Genomic DNA, 21093 nt, shown 5'->3' with positions numbered 1-21093 from the left:
GGGGGGGGGAGGGGGGCACGGGCAACACATGTCACCTTAATACTTGGACTCCCATCATCTGCTTGAAAAGAGAGAGAAAGGAAAATGCAATAATAGAGATAAGAGACACTTTTTAAAAATAATGAATCCGGCCGGGCGCTGTGGCTCACGCCTGTAATCCTAGCTCTTGGGAGGCCGAGGCGGGCGGATTGCTCAAGGTCAGGAGTTCAAAACCAGCCTGAGCAAGAGCGAGACCCCGTCTCTACTATAAATAGAAAGAAATTAATTGGCCAACTGATATATATATAAAAAATTAGCGGGGCATGGTGGCGCATGCCTGCAGTCCCAGCTACCCGGGAGGCTGAGGCAGAAGGATCACTCGAGCCCAGGAGTTTGAAGTTGCTGTGAGCTAGGCTGACGCCACGGCACTCACTCTAGCCTGGGCAACAAACCGAGACTCTGTCTCAAAAAAAAAAAAAAAAAAATGAATCCGAAGAGAAAAGTAAAAGGAGGCCTGTGGAGCAGGTCTGGGTGTGACTCCGGATCCCCCAACATCAGGTGCCACCACCAAAGATTCCTACGTGTAGCCCATAGAACCCCAAAAGCAACGGGACGAGTTCTGGTCACATACTCCCTCAAAATGACATCCTGGCCTTCTTCTGGAACTCCCTCCCCTCTCAGACTCTCAAGGTTTCCTCCAGCGTGTCGGTTCCCACAGAGCAGACCTTTGGTCTGAGACCTGACAGTCCAGAAGCCACGCATGCTGTCGCGTGGCGGCGGTGTCGCGGCTCGGGACAAGAGGAGGCCCCACGGTGCGGGCTGGGGCGCCAGGCACCGCGGCGGGCGCTGAGGGTGGGGGTCACCCCCACCCCGGGCCGCCCCCGCACTCCCAGAAACGCGACAGAACCCGCGGCAAAAAAAAAAAAAAAAAAGAAGAAGAAGCCTAGGGCACCCGGTATTCCCGGGCGGTCTCCCATCCAAGTTCTAACCAGGCCCGACCCTGCTTAGCTTCCGAGACCAGACGGGATCGGGCGCGTTCGGGGTGGTGTGGCCGTGGACGGCGGAGGGCGCCCCTGCCCCGCTCAAGAAGCCGAGCCTCTCTGCGCTTCCCCGCCGCCTCCTCCCGCCCCAGGCCCCGCGCCGGGCCGGGCCGGGCCTGTTGAGTTCGCCGGCCGGGTCCGGCGGGCTCCGAGGGACGGGGGTGACAGGCGGGGCGGGCAGGGAGCGGCGGGCCGGGGTTGGGGGCTGTCTCTCTATACACACACACTCACACTCACTCACTCACTCACTCACACTCACACAAGATGCGCCTCCACGGCTGGACCCGCCAAGGTGGAGACCTTCCAGCCCCCCTCCTCTCCTCGCCTGGCCTCCTTCACCTCCCCGCCCCCCACCCCCAGCGCGCCGCGGCCGCTGACTGCGCACGGGCGGGCGGGGCGCTCGCCCTTTGACCCCAGCCAGGGGCCGCCCTCCCCCACAACCCCTTTCAGCTGCGCCCCCCACCCTGTGGCCCGGCGGCCGCCTATTCCCCCGGGCCAGGGCTGGGGCACAGCGCATGGGGGAGGGGAGCGAGTGTATGGGGCGTCTCTCTCTCTCCGGATGTGTCCCATGGGTGGGGTGGGGTGGCGTGGTTTGTGGGGCGCTGAAGAAATCAGTCCCCTCCATCTCCTCCCTCTGGAAAACACCCAAGCCCTTGGAGAACTGCCGGCACCGCTTCGTGGGGGCCGGGACCCTCCTCTGTGTCCTCCTGTGGCCCAGTCCAAGGGGCCTGGGCCTGGCCGGGGCTGCATTGGACCCCAACCACCCTGGCGTGTGGACTCGCTAGAAATCGGCGATTAGATATTGGATTCCAGCGTCATTGAGGTCATTTCACTAATGAGTGCACCGCAAAGAGTTTCCTAATCCATCTGTGAGGGTGGCAACCGAAAGAGAATTTTAGAGCTGACAGAATAGGCGAGGAAAGGCATAGGAGATTTCCACACCCAGTAAGGAAGCCTTTCCCGAAATGGAAGAAAGAAACGAGCAAACAGAGACACCGGTCGCCCGCCCGGAGGAGAGTCTGCCCCCGAGAGAAAGTACCCTGACCAGGTTCTCCCGTGGGTGGGTGGCGAGCTAGCGGCGTTCAGAAGAGCGAGGCCCGCAGTCTGTGCGGAAGACACCTGCACTCGGGTGTGTGTGGCGGCGCAATTCACAAGCAGCTCCAGATGTTAATCCAAGGAGAAGCCAGGGAGTTCCCAACGCCCCGGGTGTCCTCAGCCCACGACTGGCTGCTGTGGGAATGCGAAGCCCGGCTCCTTGTCTCAGAGCGGGGCAACCAGGAGGTGTGATGTCCACCCCGGGGTTCCCAGGAGGATCAGGCTGAAGCTGGGACTTGGCCTCAAAGTGTCCCCTCGCATGGCCACCCCCTTCCCCTTCCTGCTCCTCTACTCCTGGTGCCCCTCCATCCAGGGGCCAGACCTTAAAGAGTCACCCGCAAGAGAATCCTGGTCCCAAAGGAGCCTTCTGGGGGACCCGTGCTGAGAGAGGTTGTGGGCATGGCCCGCTGGGGCTCTGCCCGACCCAGGGCTGAGAGATGCAACCTCCCAGCTCTGGGTCCCTGCAGGAAGTGTTGGCAAGCACAGGGCCAGTCCTCCAAAGTCCCAGGTGCAGGGAGCCCAGGCCAAGCAGCCTGTGGAAGAAGCCACATGCTGTGCCACCCCGGGGAACACGACTGCAGGCCAGGGCCCTTCCCACCTCCTCCTCCTCCTCCTCCTCCTGCTCCTCCTCCTCCTCCCACCCCGCCCCCGCCCCCACATGGCACAGGGCCCAGAGACACCTCAGACACTTGCTACCCAAAGTGCAAAGGGCATCAGTTGCTCCTCCAAACCCCCCCCCCCCAGCCCAGCAGACCGCGTTGTCCAGCCAGCCCCCGGGCCTCCCTGGGGTGCCCAGCACAAAAGTGCAGACACCCACCGGACCCTCACCCCCGGGCCTCCCTGGGGTGCCCAGCACAAAAGTGCAGACACCCACCGGACCCGAAAACTCAATCTCAGTTTTCGGATGTTTTTGCCACTCTAAGGACCCACAGGCCAGCTGGGCCTTCTGGCAGGACAGAGAGCCCCGGAATCCGACATGGAGAGCTGGGTGTACGTCCCCATGAGGAGGCGGTCCCCACCTCCGCGGCTATCCCCTTGCGGGGAGCGGCAGCCGCGGGGCCTCAGAGAAGACACCAGGCTGGGCCCCCACGGCACAGCGGGAGCACGTCCCCCGCAGGCCACTTAGCCACGGCGGCCAGCCGGCGGACGGTTGGGTTGCGCGAGACGCTGCGGCCGCCCTGCTACCGGGTTCCTGGGAGGGCGTCCTGGAACCAGCGTCCACACCAAGCCCTTGGAAGGCCCAGGCGACGGAGGAGCCCCGTCAGGCAGGGGCCGAGGACGGTGACGGCCCGGGCGGGGAGGAGCGTGTCAGGCAGGGGCAGAGGACGGTGACAGGTGACAGGCCGGGCGGGAAGGAGTCAGTCAGGCAGGGGCCGTGGAGGAGACGGGCTGGGTAAGGGTTAGGGTTAGAGTCAGGGCACAAGTCACAATCGCAAAGACCTGGAAGGGACCCGAGTGCCCATCGACCCACGAGTGGGTAAATAAAATGTGGCGCGTGGACACCACGGAGTGCTATTCGGCTATGAGGAGCAGCGGTGAGGGGGCACCTCTCGTGGTTCTCCTGGCCAGAGCTGGAACCCGTTCCAGTAAGCCAAGTATCCCAAGAATGGACACACGAGCACCACGTGCTCGCGCTCACCAGCAAATGGGTACGAACCGATGGACACCTAAGTGGACACAGAGGAATCACCTTCTTCGGGTGGGTGTCGGGCGGGTGGGGGGAGGGGATGGGCATACACATCCATTAGGAATGGGGTGGGTGCGCACCGACTGGGGGATGGGCGCACTTGAAGCTCTGACCCGAGGGGGGAGGCTGGGAGAGGGCAACGCACCCGACCTTAACATTGGTGCCCCCACAATATGCTGGAACAACATGAGAGGTAAATGAATAAGAACACGGGGGGGGGGGAGGGGGGCACGGGCAACACATGTCACCTTAATACTTGGACTCCCATCATCTGCTTGAAAAGAGAGAGAAAGGAAAATGCAATAATAGAGATAAGAGACACTTTTTAAAAATAATGAATCCGGCCGGGCGCTGTGGCTCACGCCTGTAATCCTAGCTCTTGGGAGGCCGAGGCGGGCGGATTGCTCAAGGTCAGGAGTTCAAAACCAGCCTGAGCAAGAGCGAGACCCCGTCTCTACTATAAATAGAAAGAAATTAATTGGCCAACTGATATATATATAAAAAATTAGCGGGGCATGGTGGCGCATGCCTGCAGTCCCAGCTACCCGGGAGGCTGAGGCAGAAGGATCACTCGAGCCCAGGAGTTTGAAGTTGCTGTGAGCTAGGCTGACGCCACGGCACTCACTCTAGCCTGGGCAACAAACCGAGACTCTGTCTCAAAAAAAAAAAAAAAAAATGAATCCGAAGAGAAAAGTAAAAGGAGGCCTGTGGAGCAGGTCTGGGTGTGACTCCGGATCCCCCAACATCAGGTGCCACCACCAAAGATTCCTACGTGTAGCCCATAGAACCCCAAAAGCAACGGGACGAGTTCTGGTCACATACTCCCTCAAAATGACATCCTGGCCTTCTTCTGGAACTCCCTCCCCTCTCAGACTCTCAAGGTTTCCTCCAGCGTGTCGGTTCCCACAGAGCAGACCTTTGGTCTGAGACCTGACAGTCCAGAAGCCACGCATGCTGTCGCGTGGCGGCGGTGTCGCGGCTCGGGACAAGAGGAGGCCCCACGGTGCGGGCTGGGGCGCCAGGCACCGCGGCGGGCGCTGAGGGTGGGGGTCACCCCCACCCCGGGCCGCCCCCGCACTCCCAGAAACGCGACAGAACCCGCGGCAAAAAAAAAAAAAAAAAAGAAGAAGAAGCCTAGGGCACCCGGTATTCCCGGGCGGTCTCCCATCCAAGTTCTAACCAGGCCCGACCCTGCTTAGCTTCCGAGACCAGACGGGATCGGGCGCGTTCGGGGTGGTGTGGCCGTGGACGGCGGAGGGTGCCCCTGCCCCGCTCAAGAAGCCGAGCCTCTCTGCGCTTCCCCGCCGCCTCCTCCCGCCCCAGGCCCCGCGCCGGGCCGGGCCGGGCCTGTTGAGTTCGCCGGCCGGGTCCGGCGGGCTCCGAGGGACGGGGGTGACAGGCGGGGCGGGCAGGGAGCGGCGGGCCGGGGTTGGGGGCTGTCTCTCTATACACACACACTCACACTCACTCACTCACTCACTCACACTCACACAAGATGCGCCTCCACGGCTGGACCCGCCAAGGTGGAGACCTTCCAGCCCCCCTCCTCTCCTCGCCTGGCCTCCTTCACCTCCCCGCCCCCCACCCCCAGCGCGCCGCGGCCGCTGACTGCGCACGGGCGGGCGGGGCGCTCGCCCTTTGACCCCAGCCAGGGGCCGCCCTCCCCCACAACCCCTTTCAGCTGCGCCCCCCACCCTGTGGCCCGGCGGCCGCCTATTCCCCCGGGCCAGGGCTGGGGCACAGCGCATGGGGGAGGGGAGCGAGTGTATGGGGCGTCTCTCTCTCTCCGGATGTGTCCCATGGGTGGGGTGGGGTGGCGTGGTTTGTGGGGCGCTGAAGAAATCAGTCCCCTCCATCTCCTCCCTCTGGAAAACACCCAAGCCCTTGGAGAACTGCCGGCACCGCTTCGTGGGGGCCGGGACCCTCCTCTGTGTCCTCCTGTGGCCCAGTCCAAGGGGCCTGGGCCTGGCCGGGGCTGCATTGGACCCCAACCACCCTGGCGTGTGGACTCGCTAGAAATCGGCGATTAGATATTGGATTCCAGCGTCATTGAGGTCATTTCACTAATGAGTGCACCGCAAAGAGTTTCCTAATCCATCTGTGAGGGTGGCAACCGAAAGAGAATTTTAGAGCTGACAGAATAGGCGAGGAAAGGCATAGGAGATTTCCACACCCAGTAAGGAAGCCTTTCCCGAAATGGAAGAAAGAAACGAGCAAACAGAGACACCGGTCGCCCGCCCGGAGGAGAGTCTGCCCCCGAGAGAAAGTACCCTGACCAGGTTCTCCCGTGGGTGGGTGGCGAGCTAGCGGCGTTCAGAAGAGCGAGGCCCGCAGTCTGTGCGGAAGACACCTGCACTCGGGTGTGTGTGGCGGCGCAATTCACAAGCAGCTCCAGATGTTAATCCAAGGAGAAGCCAGGGAGTTCCCAACGCCCCGGGTGTCCTCAGCCCACGACTGGCTGCTGTGGGAATGCGAAGCCCGGCTCCTTGTCTCAGAGCGGGGCAACCAGGAGGTGTGATGTCCACCCCGGGGTTCCCAGGAGGATCAGGCTGAAGCTGGGACTTGGCCTCAAAGTGTCCCCTCGCATGGCCACCCCCTTCCCCTTCCTGCTCCTCTACTCCTGGTGCCCCTCCATCCAGGGGCCAGACCTTAAAGAGTCACCCGCAAGAGAATCCTGGTCCCAAAGGAGCCTTCTGGGGGACCCGTGCTGAGAGAGGTTGTGGGCATGGCCCGCTGGGGCTCTGCCCGACCCAGGGCTGAGAGATGCAACCTCCCAGCTCTGGGTCCCTGCAGGAAGTGTTGGCAAGCACAGGGCCAGTCCTCCAAAGTCCCAGGTGCAGGGAGCCCAGGCCAAGCAGCCTGTGGAAGAAGCCACATGCTGTGCCACCCCGGGGAACACGACTGCAGGCCAGGGCCCTTCCCACCTCCTCCTCCTCCTCCTGCTCCTCCTCCTCCTCCCACCCCGCCCCCGCCCCCACATGGCACAGGGCCCAGAGACACCTCAGACACTTGCTACCCAAAGTGCAAAGGGCATCAGTTGCTCCTCCAAACCCCCCCCCCCAGCCCAGCAGACCGCGTTGTCCAGCCAGCCCCCGGGCCTCCCTGGGGTGCCCAGCACAAAAGTGCAGACACCCACCGGACCCTCACCCCCGGGCCTCCCTGGGGTGCCCAGCACAAAAGTGCAGACACCCACCGGACCCGAAAACTCAATCTCAGTTTTCGGATGTTTTTGCCACTCTAAGGACCCACAGGCCAGCTGGGCCTTCTGGCAGGACAGAGAGCCCCGGAATCCGACATGGAGAGCTGGGTGTACGTCCCCATGAGGAGGCGGTCCCCACCTCCGCGGCTATCCCCTTGCGGGGAGCGGCAGCCGCGGGGCCTCAGAGAAGACACCAGGCTGGGCCCCCACGGCACAGCGGGAGCACGTCCCCCGCAGGCCACTTAGCCACGGCGGCCAGCCGGCGGACGGTTGGGTTGCGCGAGACGCTGCGGCCGCCCTGCTACCGGGTTCCTGGGAGGGCGTCCTGGAACCAGCGTCCACACCAAGCCCTTGGAAGGCCCAGGCGACGGAGGAGCCCCGTCAGGCAGGGGCCGAGGACGGTGACGGCCCGGGCGGGGAGGAGCGTGTCAGGCAGGGGCAGAGGACGGTGACAGGTGACAGGCCGGGCGGGAAGGAGTCAGTCAGGCAGGGGCCGTGGAGGAGACGGGCTGGGTAAGGGTTAGGGTTAGAGTCAGGGCACAAGTCACAATCGCAAAGACCTGGAAGGGACCCGAGTGCCCATCGACCCACGAGTGGGTAAATAAAATGTGGCGCGTGGACACCACGGAGTGCTATTCGGCTATGAGGAGCAGCGGTGAGGGGGCACCTCTCGTGGTTCTCCTGGCCAGAGCTGGAACCCGTTCCAGTAAGCCAAGTATCCCAAGAATGGACACACGAGCACCACGTGCTCGCGCTCACCAGCAAATGGGTACGAACCGATGGACACCTAAGTGGACACAGAGGAATCACCTTCTTCGGGTGGGTGTCGGGCGGGTGGGGGGAGGGGATGGGCATACACATCCATTAGGAATGGGGTGGGTGCGCACCGACTGGGGGATGGGCGCACTTGAAGCTCTGACCCGAGGGGGGAGGCTGGGAGAGGGCAACGCACCCGACCTTAACATTGGTGCCCCCACAATATGCTGGAACAACATGAGAGGTAAATGAATAAGAACACGGGGGGGGGGGAGGGGGGCACGGGCAACACATGTCACCTTAATACTTGGACTCCCATCATCTGCTTGAAAAGAGAGAGAAAGGAAAATGCAATAATAGAGATAAGAGACACTTTTTAAAAATAATGAATCCGGCCGGGCGCTGTGGCTCACGCCTGTAATCCTAGCTCTTGGGAGGCCGAGGCGGGCGGATTGCTCAAGGTCAGGAGTTCAAAACCAGCCTGAGCAAGAGCGAGACCCCGTCTCTACTATAAATAGAAAGAAATTAATTGGCCAACTGATATATATATAAAAAATTAGCGGGGCATGGTGGCGCATGCCTGCAGTCCCAGCTACCCGGGAGGCTGAGGCAGAAGGATCACTCGAGCCCAGGAGTTTGAAGTTGCTGTGAGCTAGGCTGACGCCACGGCACTCACTCTAGCCTGGGCAACAAACCGAGACTCTGTCTCAAAAAAAAAAAAAAAAAAATGAATCCGAAGAGAAAAGTAAAAGGAGGCCTGTGGAGCAGGTCTGGGTGTGACTCCGGATCCCCCAACATCAGGTGCCACCACCAAAGATTCCTACGTGTAGCCCATAGAACCCCAAAAGCAACGGGACGAGTTCTGGTCACATACTCCCTCAAAATGACATCCTGGCCTTCTTCTGGAACTCCCTCCCCTCTCAGACTCTCAAGGTTTCCTCCAGCGTGTCGGTTCCCACAGAGCAGACCTTTGGTCTGAGACCTGACAGTCCAGAAGCCACGCATGCTGTCGCGTGGCGGCGGTGTCGCGGCTCGGGACAAGAGGAGGCCCCACGGTGCGGGCTGGGGCGCCAGGCACCGCGGCGGGCGCTGAGGGTGGGGGTCACCCCCACCCCGGGCCGCCCCCGCACTCCCAGAAACGCGACAGAACCCGCGGCAAAAAAAAAAAAAAAAAAGAAGAAGAAGCCTAGGGCACCCGGTATTCCCGGGCGGTCTCCCATCCAAGTTCTAACCAGGCCCGACCCTGCTTAGCTTCCGAGACCAGACGGGATCGGGCGCGTTCGGGGTGGTGTGGCCGTGGACGGCGGAGGGCGCCCCTGCCCCGCTCAAGAAGCCGAGCCTCTCTGCGCTTCCCCGCCGCCTCCTCCCGCCCCAGGCCCCGCGCCGGGCCGGGCCGGGCCTGTTGAGTTCGCCGGCCGGGTCCGGCGGGCTCCGAGGGACGGGGGTGACAGGCGGGCCGGGCAGGGAGCGGCGGGCCGGGGTTGGGGGCTGTCTCTCTATACACACACACTCACACTCACTCACTCACTCACTCACACTCACACAAGATGCGCCTCCACGGCTGGACCCGCCAAGGTGGAGACCTTCCAGCCCCCCTCCTCTCCTCGCCTGGCCTCCTTCACCTCCCCGCCCCCCACCCCCAGCGCGCCGCGGCCGCTGACTGCGCACGGGCGGGCGGGGCGCTCGCCCTTTGACCCCAGCCAGGGGCCGCCCTCCCCCACAACCCCTTTCAGCTGCGCCCCCCACCCTGTGGCCCGGCGGCCGCCTATTCCCCCGGGCCAGGGCTGGGGCACAGCGCATGGGGGAGGGGAGCGAGTGTATGGGGCGTCTCTCTCTCTCCGGATGTGTCCCATGGGTGGGGTGGGGTGGCGTGGTTTGTGGGGCGCTGAAGAAATCAGTCCCCTCCATCTCCTCCCTCTGGAAAACACCCAAGCCCTTGGAGAACTGCCGGCACCGCTTCGTGGGGGCCGGGACCCTCCTCTGTGTCCTCCTGTGGCCCAGTCCAAGGGGCCTGGGCCTGGCCGGGGCTGCATTGGACCCCAACCACCCTGGCGTGTGGACTCGCTAGAAATCGGCGATTAGATATTGGATTCCAGCGTCATTGAGGTCATTTCACTAATGAGTGCACCGCAAAGAGTTTCCTAATCCATCTGTGAGGGTGGCAACCGAAAGAGAATTTTAGAGCTGACAGAATAGGCGAGGAAAGGCATAGGAGATTTCCACACCCAGTAAGGAAGCCTTTCCCGAAATGGAAGAAAGAAACGAGCAAACAGAGACACCGGTCGCCCGCCCGGAGGAGAGTCTGCCCCCGAGAGAAAGTACCCTGACCAGGTTCTCCCGTGGGTGGGTGGCGAGCTAGCGGCATTCAGAAGAGCGAGGCCCGCAGTCTGTGCGGAAGACACCTGCACTCGGGTGTGTGTGGCGGCGCAATTCACAAGCAGCTCCAGATGTTAATCCAAGGAGAAGCCAGGGAGTTCCCAACGCCCCGGGTGTCCTCAGCCCACGACTGGCTGCTGTGGGAATGCGAAGCCCGGCTCCTTGTCTCAGAGCGGGGCAACCAGGAGGTGTGATGTCCACCCCGGGGTTCCCAGGAGGATCAGGCTGAAGCTGGGACTTGGCCTCAAAGTGTCCCCTCGCATGGCCACCCCCTTCCCCTTCCTGCTCCTCTACTCCTGGTGCCCCTCCATCCAGGGGCCAGACCTTAAAGAGTCACCCGCAAGAGAATCCTGGTCCCAAAGGAGCCTTCTGGGGGACCCGTGCTGAGAGAGGTTGTGGGCATGGCCCGCTGGGGCTCTGCCCGACCCAGGGCTGAGAGATGCAACCTCCCAGCTCTGGGTCCCTGCAGGAAGTGTTGGCAAGCACAGGGCCAGTCCTCCAAAGTCCCAGGTGCAGGGAGCCCAGGCCAAGCAGCCTGTGGAAGAAGCCACATGCTGTGCCACCCCGGGGAACACGACTGCAGGCCAGGGCCCTTCCCACCTCCTCCTCCTCCTCCTCCTCCTGCTCCTCCTCCTCCTCCCACCCCGCCCCCGCCCCCACATGGCACAGGGCCCAGAGACACCTCAGACACTTGCTACCCAAAGTGCAAAGGGCATCAGTTGCTCCTCCAAACCCCCCCCCCCAGCCCAGCAGACCGCGTTGTCCAGCCAGCCCCCGGGCCTCCCTGGGGTGCCCAGCACAAAAGTGCAGACACCCACCGGACCCTCACCCCCGGGCCTCCCTGGGGTGCCCAGCACAAAAGTGCAGACACCCACCGGACCCGAAAACTCAATCTCAGTTTTCGGATGTTTTTGCCACTCTAAGGACCCACAGGCCAGCTGGGCCTTCTGGCAGGACAGAGAGCCCCGGAATCCGACATGGAGAGCTGGGTGTACGTCCCCATGAGGAGGCGGTCCCCACCTCCGCGGCTATCCCCTTGCGGGGAGCGGCAGCCGCGGGGCCTCAGAGAAGACACCAGGCTGGGCCCCCACGGCACAGCGGGAGCACGTCCCCCGCAGGCCACTTAGCCACGGCGGCCAGCCGGCGGACGGTTGGGTTGCGCGAGACGCTGCGGCCGCCCTGCTACCGGGTTCCTGGGAGGGCGTCCTGGAACCAGCGTCCACACCAAGCCCTTGGAAGGCCCAGGCGACGGAGGAGCCCCGTCAGGCAGGGGCCGAGGACGGTGACGGCCCGGGCGGGGAGGAGCGTGTCAGGCAGGGGCAGAGGACGGTGACAGGTGACAGGCCGGGCGGGAAGGAGTCAGTCAGGCAGGGGCCGTGGAGGAGACGGGCTGGGTAAGGGTTAGGGTTAGAGTCAGGGCACAAGTCACAATCGCAAAGACCTGGAAGCCACCCGAGTGCCCATCGACCCACGAGTGGGTAAATAAAATGTGGCGCGTGGACACCACGGAGTGCTATTCGGCTATCAGGAGCAGCGGTGAGGGGGCACCTCTCGTGGTTCTCCTGGCCAGAGCTGGAACCCGTTCCAGTAAGCCAAGTATCCCAAGAATGGACACACGAGCACCACGTGCTCGCGCTCACCAGCAAATGGGTACGAACCGATGGACACCTAAGTGGACACAGAGGAATCACCTTCTTCGGGTGGGTGTCGGGCGGGTGGGGGGAGGGGATGGGCATACACATCCATTAGGAATGGGGTGGGTGCGCACCGACTGGGGGATGGGCGCACTTGAAGCTCTGACCCGAGGGGGGAGGCTGGGAGAGGGCAACGCACCCGACCTTAACATTGGTGCCCCCACAATATGCTGGAACAACATGAGAGGTAAATGAATAAGAACACGGGGGGGGGGAGGGGGGCACGGGCAACACATGTCACCTTAATACTTGGACTCCCATCATCTGCTTGAAAAGAGAGAGAAAGGAAAATGCAATAATAGAGATAAGAGACACTTTTTAAAAATAATGAATCCGGCCGGGCGCTGTGGCTCACGCCTGTAATCCTAGCTCTTGGGAGGCCGAGGCGGGCGGATTGCTCAAGGTCAGGAGTTCAAAACCAGCCTGAGCAAGAGCGAGACCCCGTCTCTACTATAAATAGAAAGAAATTAATTGGCCAACTGATATATATATAAAAAATTAGCGGGGCATGGTGGCGCATGCCTGCAGTCCCAGCTACCCGGGAGGCTGAGGCAGAAGGATCACTCGAGCCCAGGAGTTTGAAGTTGCTGTGAGCTAGGCTGACGCCACGGCACTCACTCTAGCCTGGGCAACAAACCGAGACTCTGTCTCAAAAAAAAAAAAAAAAAATGAATCCGAAGAGAAAAGTAAAAGGAGGCCTGTGGAGCAGGTCTGGGTGTGACTCCGGATCCCCCAACATCAGGTGCCACCACCAAAGATTCCTACGTGTAGCCCATAGAACCCCAAAAGCAACGGGACGAGTTCTGGTCACATACTCCCTCAAAATGACATCCTGGCCTTCTTCTGGAACTCCCTCCCCTCTCAGACTCTCAAGGTTTCCTCCAGCGTGTCGGTTCCCACAGAGCAGACCTTTGGTCTGAGACCTGACAGTCCAGAAGCCACGCATGCTGTCGCGTGGCGGCGGTGTCGCGGCTCGGGACAAGAGGAGGCCCCACGGTGCGGGCTGGGGCGCCAGGCACCGCGGCGGGCGCTGAGGGTGGGGGTCACCCCCACCCCGGGCCGCCCCCGCACTCCCAGAAACGCGACAGAACCCGCGGCAAAAAAAAAAAAAAAGAAGAAGAAGAAGCCTAGGGCACCCGGTATTCCCGGGCGGTCTCCCATCCAAGTTCTAACCAGGCCCGACCCTGCTTAGCTTCCGAGACCAGACGGGATCGGGCGCGTTCGGGGTGGTGTGGCCGTGGACGGCGGAGGGCGCCCCTGCCCCGCTCAAGAAGCCGAGCCTCTCTGCGCTTCCCCGCCGCCTCCTCCCGCCCCAGGCCCCGCGCCGGGCCGGGCCGGGCCTGTTGAGTTCGCCGGCCGGGTCCGGCGGGCTCCGAGGGACGGGGGTGACAGGCGGGGCGGGCAGGGAGCGGCGGGCCGGGGTTGGGGGCTGTCTCTCTATACACACACACTCACACTCACTCACTCACTCACTCACACTCACACAAGATGCGCCTCCACGGCTGGACCCGCCAAGGTGGAGACCTTCCAGCCCCCCTCCTCTCCTCGCCTGGCCTCCTTCACCTCCCCGCCCCCCACCCCCAGCGCGCCGCGGCCGCTGACTGCGCACGGGCGGGCGGGGCGCTCGCCCTTTGACCCCAGCCAGGGGCCGCCCTCCCCCACAACCCCTTTCAGCTGCGCCCCCCACCCTGTGGCCCGGCGGCCGCCTATTCCCCCGGGCCAGGGCTGGGGCACAGCGCATGGGGGAGGGGAGCGAGTGTATGGGGCGTCTCTCTCTCTCCGGATGTGTCCCATGGGTGGGGTGGGGTGGCGTGGTTTGTGGGGCGCTGAAGAAATCAGTCCCCTCCATCTCCTCCCTCTGGAAAACACCCAAGCCCTTGGAGAACTGCCGGCACCGCTTCGTGGGGGCCGGGACCCTCCTCTGTGTCCTCCTGTGGCCCAGTCCAAGGGGCCTGGGCCTGGCCGGGGCTGCATTGGACCCCAACCACCCTGGCGTGTGGACTCGCTAGAAATCGGCGATTAGATATTGGATTCCAGCGTCATTGAGGTCATTTCACTAATGAGTGCACCGCAAAGAGTTTCCTAATCCATCTGTGAGGGTGGCAACCGAAAGAGAATTTTAGAGCTGACAGAATAGGCGAGGAAAGGCATAGGAGATTTCCACACCCAGTAAGGAAGCCTTTCCCGAAATGGAAGAAAGAAACGAGCAAACAGAGACACCGGTCGCCCGCCCGGAGGAGAGTCTGCCCCCGAGAGAAAGTACCCTGACCAGGTTCTCCCGTGGGTGGGTGGCGAGCTAGCGGCGTTCAGAAGAGCGAGGCCCGCAGTCTGTGCGGAAGACACCTGCACTCGGGTGTGTGTGGCGGCGCAATTCACAAGCAGCTCCAGATGTTAATCCAAGGAGAAGCCAGGGAGTTCCCAACGCCCCGGGTGTCCTCAGCCCACGACTGGCTGCTGTGGGAATGCGAAGCCCGGCTCCTTGTCTCAGAGCGGGGCAACCAGGAGGTGTGATGTCCACCCCGGGGTTCCCAGGAGGATCAGGCTGAAGCTGGGACTTGGCCTCAAAGTGTCCCCTCGCATGGCCACCCCCTTCCCCTTCCTGCTCCTCTACTCCTGGTGCCCCTCCATCCAGGGGCCAGACCTTAAAGAGTCACCCGCAAGAGAATCCTGGTCCCAAAGGAGCCTTCTGGGGGACCCGTGCTGAGAGAGGTTGTGGGCATGGCCCGCTGGGGCTCTGCCCGACCCAGGGCTGAGAGATGCAACCTCCCAGCTCTGGGTCCCTGCAGGAAGTGTTGGCAAGCACAGGGCCAGTCCTCCAAAGTCCCAGGTGCAGGGAGCCCAGGCCAAGCAGCCTGTGGAAGAAGCCACATGCTGTGCCACCCCGGGGAACACGACTGCAGGCCAGGGCCCTTCCCACCTCCTCCTCCTCCTCCTCCTCCTGCTCCTCCTCCTCCTCCCACCCCGCCCCCGCCCCCACATGGCACAGGGCCCAGAGACACCTCAGACACTTGCTACCCAAAGTGCAAAGGGCATCAGTTGCTCCTCCAAACCCCCCCCCCCCAGCCCAGCAGACCGCGTTGTCCAGCCAGCCCCCGGGCCTCCCTGGGGTGCCCAGCACAAAAGTGCAGACACCCACCGGACCCTCACCCCCGGGCCTCCCTGGGGTGCCCAGCACAAAAGTGCAGACACCCACCGGACCCGAAAACTCAATCTCAGTTTTCGGATGTTTTTGCCACTCTAAGGACCCACAGGCCAGCTGGGCCTTCTGGCAGGACAGAGAGCCCCGGAATCCGACATGGAGAGCTGGGTGTACGTCCCCATGAGGAGGCGGTCCCCACCTCCGCGGCTATCCCCTTGCGGGGAGCGGCAGCCGCGGGGCCTCAGAGAAGACACCAGGCTGGGCCCCCACGGCACAGCGGGAGCACGTCCCCCGCAGGCCACTTAGCCACGGCGGCCAGCCGGCGGACGGTTGGGTTGCGCGAGACGCTGCGGCCGCCCTGCTACCGGGTTCCTGGGAGGGCGTCCTGGAACCAGCGTCCACACCAAGCCCTTGGAAGGCCCAGGCGACGGAGGAGCCCCGTCAGGCAGGGGCCGAGGACGGTGACGGCCCGGGCGGGGAGGAGCGTGTCAGGCAGGGGCAGAGGACGGTGACAGGTGACAGGCCGGGCGGGAAGGAGTCAGTCAGGCAGGGGCCGTGGAGGAGACGGGCTGGGTAAGGGTTAGGGTTAGAGTCAGGGCACAAGTCACAATCGCAAAGACCTGGAAGCCACCCGAGTGCCCATCGACCCACGAGTGGGTAAATAAAATGTGGCGCGTGGACACCACGGAGTGCTATTCGGCTATCAGGAGCAGCGGTGAGGGGGCACCTCTCGTGGTTCTCCTGGCCAGAGCTGGAACCCGTTCCAGTAAGCCAAGTATCCCAAGAATGGACACACGAGCACCACGTGCTCGCGCTCACCAGCAAATGGGTACGAACCGATGGACACCTAAGTGGACACAGAGGAATCACCTTCTTCGGGTGGGTGTCGGGCGGGTGGGGGGAGGGGATGGGCATACACATCCATTAGGAATGGGGTGGGTGCGCACCGACTGGGGGATGGGCGCACTTGAAGCTCTGACCCGAGGGGGGAGGCTGGGAGAGGGCAACGCACCCGACCTTAACATTGGTGCCCCCACAATATGCTGGAACAACATGAGAGGTAAATGAATAAGAACACGGGGGGGGGGAGGGGGGCACGGGCAACACATGTCACCTTAATACTTGGACTCCCATCATCTGCTTGAAAAGAGAGAGAAAGGAAAATGCAATAATAGAGATAAGAGACACTTTTTAAAAATAATGAATCCGGCCGGGCGCTGTGGCTCACGCCTGTAATCCTAGCTCTTGGGAGGCCGAGGCGGGCGGATTGCTCAAGGTCAGGAGTTCAAAACCAGCCTGAGCAAGAGCGAGACCCCGTCTCTACTATAAATAGAAAGAAATTAATTGGCCAACTGATATATATATAAAAAATTAGCGGGGCATGGTGGCGCATGCCTGCAGTCCCAGCTACCCGGGAGGCTGAGGCAGAAGGATCACTCGAGCCCAGGAGTTTGAAGTTGCTGTGAGCTAGGCTGACGCCACGGCACTCACTCTAGCCTGGGCAACAAACCGAGACTCTGTCTCAAAAAAAAAAAAAAAAATGAATCCGAAGAGAAAAGTAAAAGGAGGCCTGTGGAGCAGGTCTGGGTGTGACTCCGGATCCCCCAACATCAGGTGCCACCACCAAAGATTCCTACGTGTAGCCCATAGAACCCCAAAAGCAACGGGACGAGTTCTGGTCACATACTCCCTCAAAATGACATCCTGGCCTTCTTCTGGAACTCCCTCCCCTCTCAGACTCTCAAGGTTTCCTCCAGCGTGTCGGTTCCCACAGAGCAGACCTTTGGTCTGAGACCTGACAGTCCAGAAGCCACGCATGCTGTCGCGTGGCGGCGGTGTCGCGGCTCGGGACAAGAGGAGGCCCCACGGTGCGGGCTGGGGCGCCAGGCACCGCGGCGGGCGCTGAGGGTGGGGGTCACCCCCACCCCGGGCCGCCCCCGCACTCCCAGAAACGCGACAGAACCCGCGGCAAAAAAAAAAAAAAAAGAAGAAGAAGAAGCCTAGGGCACCCGGTATTCCCGGGCGGTCTCCCATCCAAGTTCTAACCAGGCCCGACCCTGCTTAGCTTCCGAGACCAGACGGGATCGGGCGCGTTCGGGGTGGTGTGGCCGTGGACGGCGGAGGGCGCCCCTGCCCCGCTCAAGAAGCCGAGCCTCTCTGCGCTTCCCCGCCGCCTCCTCCCGCCCCAGGCCCCGCGCCGGGCCGGGCCGGGCCTGTTGAGTTCGCCGGCCGGGTCCGGCGGGCTCCGAGGGACGGGGGTGACAGGCGGGGCGGGCAGGGAGCGGCGGGCCGGGGTTGGGGGCTGTCTCTCTATACACACACACTCACACTCACTCACTCACTCACTCACACTCACACAAGATGCGCCTCCACGGCTGGACCCGCCAAGGTGGAGACCTTCCAGCCCCCCTCCTCTCCTCGCCTGGCCTCCTTCACCTCCCCGCCCCCCACCCCCAGCGCGCCGCGGCCGCTGACTGCGCACGGGCGGGCGGGGCGCTCGCCCTTTGACCCCAGCCAGGGGCCGCCCTCCCCCACAACCCCTTTCAGCTGCGCCCCCCACCCTGTGGCCCGGCGGCCGCCTATTCCCCCGGGCCAGGGCTGGGGCACAGCGCATGGGGGAGGGGAGCGAGTGTATGGGGCGTCTCTCTCTCTCCGGATGTGTCCCATGGGTGGGGTGGGGTGGCGTGGTTTGTGGGGCGCTGAAGAAATCAGTCCCCTCCATCTCCTCCCTCTGGAAAACACCCAAGCCCTTGGAGAACTGCCGGCACCGCTTCGTGGGGGCCGGGACCCTCCTCTGTGTCCTCCTGTGGCCCAGTCCAAGGGGCCTGGGCCTGGCCGGGGCTGCATTGGACCCCAACCACCCTGGCGTGTGGACTCGCTAGAAATCGGCGATTAGATATTGGATTCCAGCGTCATTGAGGTCATTTCACTAATGAGTGCACCGCAAAGAGTTTCCTAATCCATCTGTGAGGGTGGCAACCGAAAGAGAATTTGAAAGCTGACAGAATAGGCGAGGAAAGGCATAGGAGATTTCCACACCCAGTAAGGAAGCCTTTCCCGAAATGGAAGAAAGAAACGAGCAAACAGAGACACCGGTCGCCCGCCCGGAGGAGAGTCTGCCCCCGAGAGAAAGTACCCTGACCAGGTTCTCCCGTGGGTGGGTGGCGAGCTAGCGGCGTTCAGAAGAGCGAGGCCCGCAGTCTGTGCGGAAGACACCTGCACTCGGGTGTGTGTGGCGGCGCAATTCACAAGCAGCTCCAGATGTTAATCCAAGGAGAAGCCAGGGAGTTCCCAACGCCCCGGGTGTCCTCAGCCCACGACTGGCTGCTGTGGGAATGCGAAGCCCGGCTCCTTGTCTCAGAGCGGGGCAAGCAGGAGGTGTGATGTCCACCCCGGGGTTCCCAGGAGGATCAGGCTGAAGCTGGGACTTGGCCTCAAAGTGTCCCCTCGCATGGCCACCCCCTTCCCCTTCCTGCTCCTCTACTCCTGGTGCCCCTCCATCCAGGGGCCAGACCTTAAAGAGTCACCCGCAAGAGAATCCTGGTCCCAAAGGAGCCTTCTGGGGGACCCGTGCTGAGAGAGGTTGTGGGCATGGCCCGCTGGGGCTCTGCCCGACCCAGGGCTGAGAGATGCAACCTCCCAGCTCTGGGTCCCTGCAGGAAGTGTTGGCAAGCACAGGGCCAGTCCTCCAAAGTCCCAGGTGCAGGGAGCCCAGGCCAAGCAGCCTGTGGAAGAAGCCACATGCTGTGCCACCCCGGGGAACACGACTGCAGGCCAGGGCCCTTCCCACCTCCTCCTCCTCCTCCTCCTCCTGCTCCTCCTCCTCCTCCCACCCCGCCCCCGCCCCCACATGGCACAGGGCCCAGAGACACCTCAGACACTTGCTACCCAAAGTGCAAAGGGCATCAGTTGCTCCTCCAAACCCCCCCCCCCCAGCCCAGCAGACCGCGTTGTCCAGCCAGCCCCCGGGCCTCCCTGGGGTGCCCAGCACAAAAGTGCAGACACCCACCGGACCCTCACCCCCGGGCCTCCCTGGGGTGCCCAGCACAAAAGTGCAGACACCCACCGGACCCGAAAACTCAATCTCAGTTTTCGGATGTTTTTGCCACTCTAAGGACCCACAGGCCAGCTGGGCCTTCTGGCAGGACAGAGAGCCCCGGAATCCGACATGGAGAGCTGGGTGTACGTCCCCATGAGGAGGCGGTCCCCACCTCCGCGGCTATCCCCTTGCGGGGAGCGGCAGCCGCGGGGCCTCAGAGAAGACACCAGGCTGGGCCCCCACGGCACAGCGGGAGCACGTCCCCCGCAGGCCACTTAGCCACGGCGGCCAGCCGGCGGACGGTTGGGTTGCGCGAGACGCTGCGGCCGCCCTGCTACCGGGTTCCTGGGAGGGCGTCCTGGAACCAGCGTCCACACCAAGCCCTTGGAAGGCCCAGGCGACGGAGGAGCCCCGTCAGGCAGGGGCCGAGGACGGTGACGGCCCGGGCGGGGAGGAGCGTGTCAGGCAGGGGCAGAGGACGGTGACAGGTGACAGGCCGGGCGGGAAGGAGTCAGTCAGGCAGGGGCCGTGGAGGAGACGGGCTGGGTAAGGGTTAGGGTTAGAGTCAGGGCACAAGTCACAATCGCAAAGACCTGGAAGCCACCCGAGTGCCCATCGACCCACGAGTGGGTAAATAAAATGTGGCGCGTGGACACCACGGAGTGCTATTCGGCTATGAGGAGCAGCGGTGAGGGGGCACCTCTCGTGGTTCTCCTGGCCAGAGCTGGAACCCGTTCCAGTAAGCCAAGTATCCCAAGAATGGACACACGAGCACCACGTGCTCGCGCTCACCAGCAAATGGGTACGAACCGATGGACACCTAAGTGGACACAGAGGAATCACCTTCTTCGGGTGGGTGTCGGGCGGGTGGGGGGAGGGGATGGGCATACACATCCATTAGGAATGGGGTGGGTGCGCACCCACTGGGGGATGGGCGCACTTGAAGCTCTGACCCGAGGGGGGAGGCTGGGAGAGGGCAACGCACCCGACCTTAACATTGGTGCCCCCACAATATGCTGGAACAACATGAGAGGTAAATGAATAAGAACACGGGGGGGGGGAGGGGGGCACGGGCAACACATGTCACCTTAATACTTGGACTCCCATCATCTGCTTGAAAAGAGAGAGAAAGGAAAATGCAATAATAGAGATAAGAGACACTTTTTAAAAATAATGAATCCGGCCGGGCGCTGTGGCTCACGCCTGTAATCCTAGCTCTTGGGAGGCCGAGGCGGGCGGATTGCTCAAGGTCAGGAGTTCAAAACCAGCCTGAGCAAGAGCGAGACCCCGTCTCTACTATAAATAGAAAGAAATTAATTGGCCAACTGATATATATATAAAAAATTAGCGGGGCATGGTGGCGCATGCCTGCAGTCCCAGCTACCCGGGAGGCTGAGGCAGAAGGATCACTCGAGCCCAGGAGTTTGAAGTTGCTGTGAGCTAGGCTGACGCCACGGCACTCACTCTAGCCTGGGCAACAAACCGAGACTCTGTCTCAAAAAAAAAAAAAAAAAATGAATCCGAAGAGAAAAGTAAAAGGAGGCCTGTGGAGCAGGTCTGGGTGTGACTCCGGATCCCCCAACATCAGGTGCCACCACCAAAGATTCCTACGTGTAGCCCATAGAACCCCAAAAGCAACGGGACGAGTTCTGGTCACATACTCCCTCAAAATGACATCCTGGCCTTCTTCTGGAACTCCCTCCCCTCTCAGACTCTCAAGGTTTCCTCCAGCGTGTCGGTTCCCACAGAGCAGACCTTTGGTCTGAGACCTGACAGTCCAGAAGCCACGCATGCTGTCGCGTGGCGGCGGTGTCGCGGCTCGGGACAAGAGGAGGCCCCACGGTGCGGGCTGGGGCGCCAGGCACCGCGGCGGGCGCTGAGGGTGGGGGTCACCCCCACCCCGGGCCGCCCCCGCACTCCCAGAAACGCGACAGAACCCGCGGCAAAAAAAAAAAAAAAGAAGAAGAAGAAGCCTAGGGCACCCGGTATTCCCGGGCGGTCTCCCATCCAAGTTCTAACCAGGCCCGACCCTGCTTAGCTTCCGAGACCAGACGGGATCGGGCGCGTTCGGGGTGGTGTGGCCGTGGAC

At 62.5% G+C, this 21093-nt stretch overlaps 6 pseudogenes; all 6 read right to left on the bottom strand.

Moving 5' to 3' along the window:
- Positions 1-919: 919 nt before the first annotated feature.
- Positions 920-1038, bottom strand: LOC142871823 (uncharacterized; annotated as a pseudogene).
- Positions 1039-4932: 3894 nt separating this feature from the next.
- Positions 4933-5051, bottom strand: LOC142871822 (uncharacterized; annotated as a pseudogene).
- Positions 5052-8939: 3888 nt separating this feature from the next.
- On the bottom strand, positions 8940-9058 carry LOC142871821 (uncharacterized; annotated as a pseudogene).
- Positions 9059-12950: 3892 nt separating this feature from the next.
- On the bottom strand, positions 12951-13069 carry LOC142871819 (uncharacterized; annotated as a pseudogene).
- Positions 13070-16962: 3893 nt separating this feature from the next.
- On the bottom strand, positions 16963-17081 carry LOC142871818 (uncharacterized; annotated as a pseudogene).
- Positions 17082-20974: 3893 nt separating this feature from the next.
- On the bottom strand, positions 20975-21093 carry LOC142871807 (uncharacterized; annotated as a pseudogene).

Source organism: Microcebus murinus, chromosome 6 (assembly GCF_040939455.1).
Source record: "Microcebus murinus isolate Inina chromosome 6, M.murinus_Inina_mat1.0, whole genome shotgun sequence".
Classification (NCBI taxonomy): Eukaryota; Metazoa; Chordata; class Mammalia; order Primates; family Cheirogaleidae; genus Microcebus; species Microcebus murinus.
The sequence above is the reverse complement of the archived record's forward strand: the minus strand, read 5'-3'. Positions and strand labels throughout refer to the sequence as shown.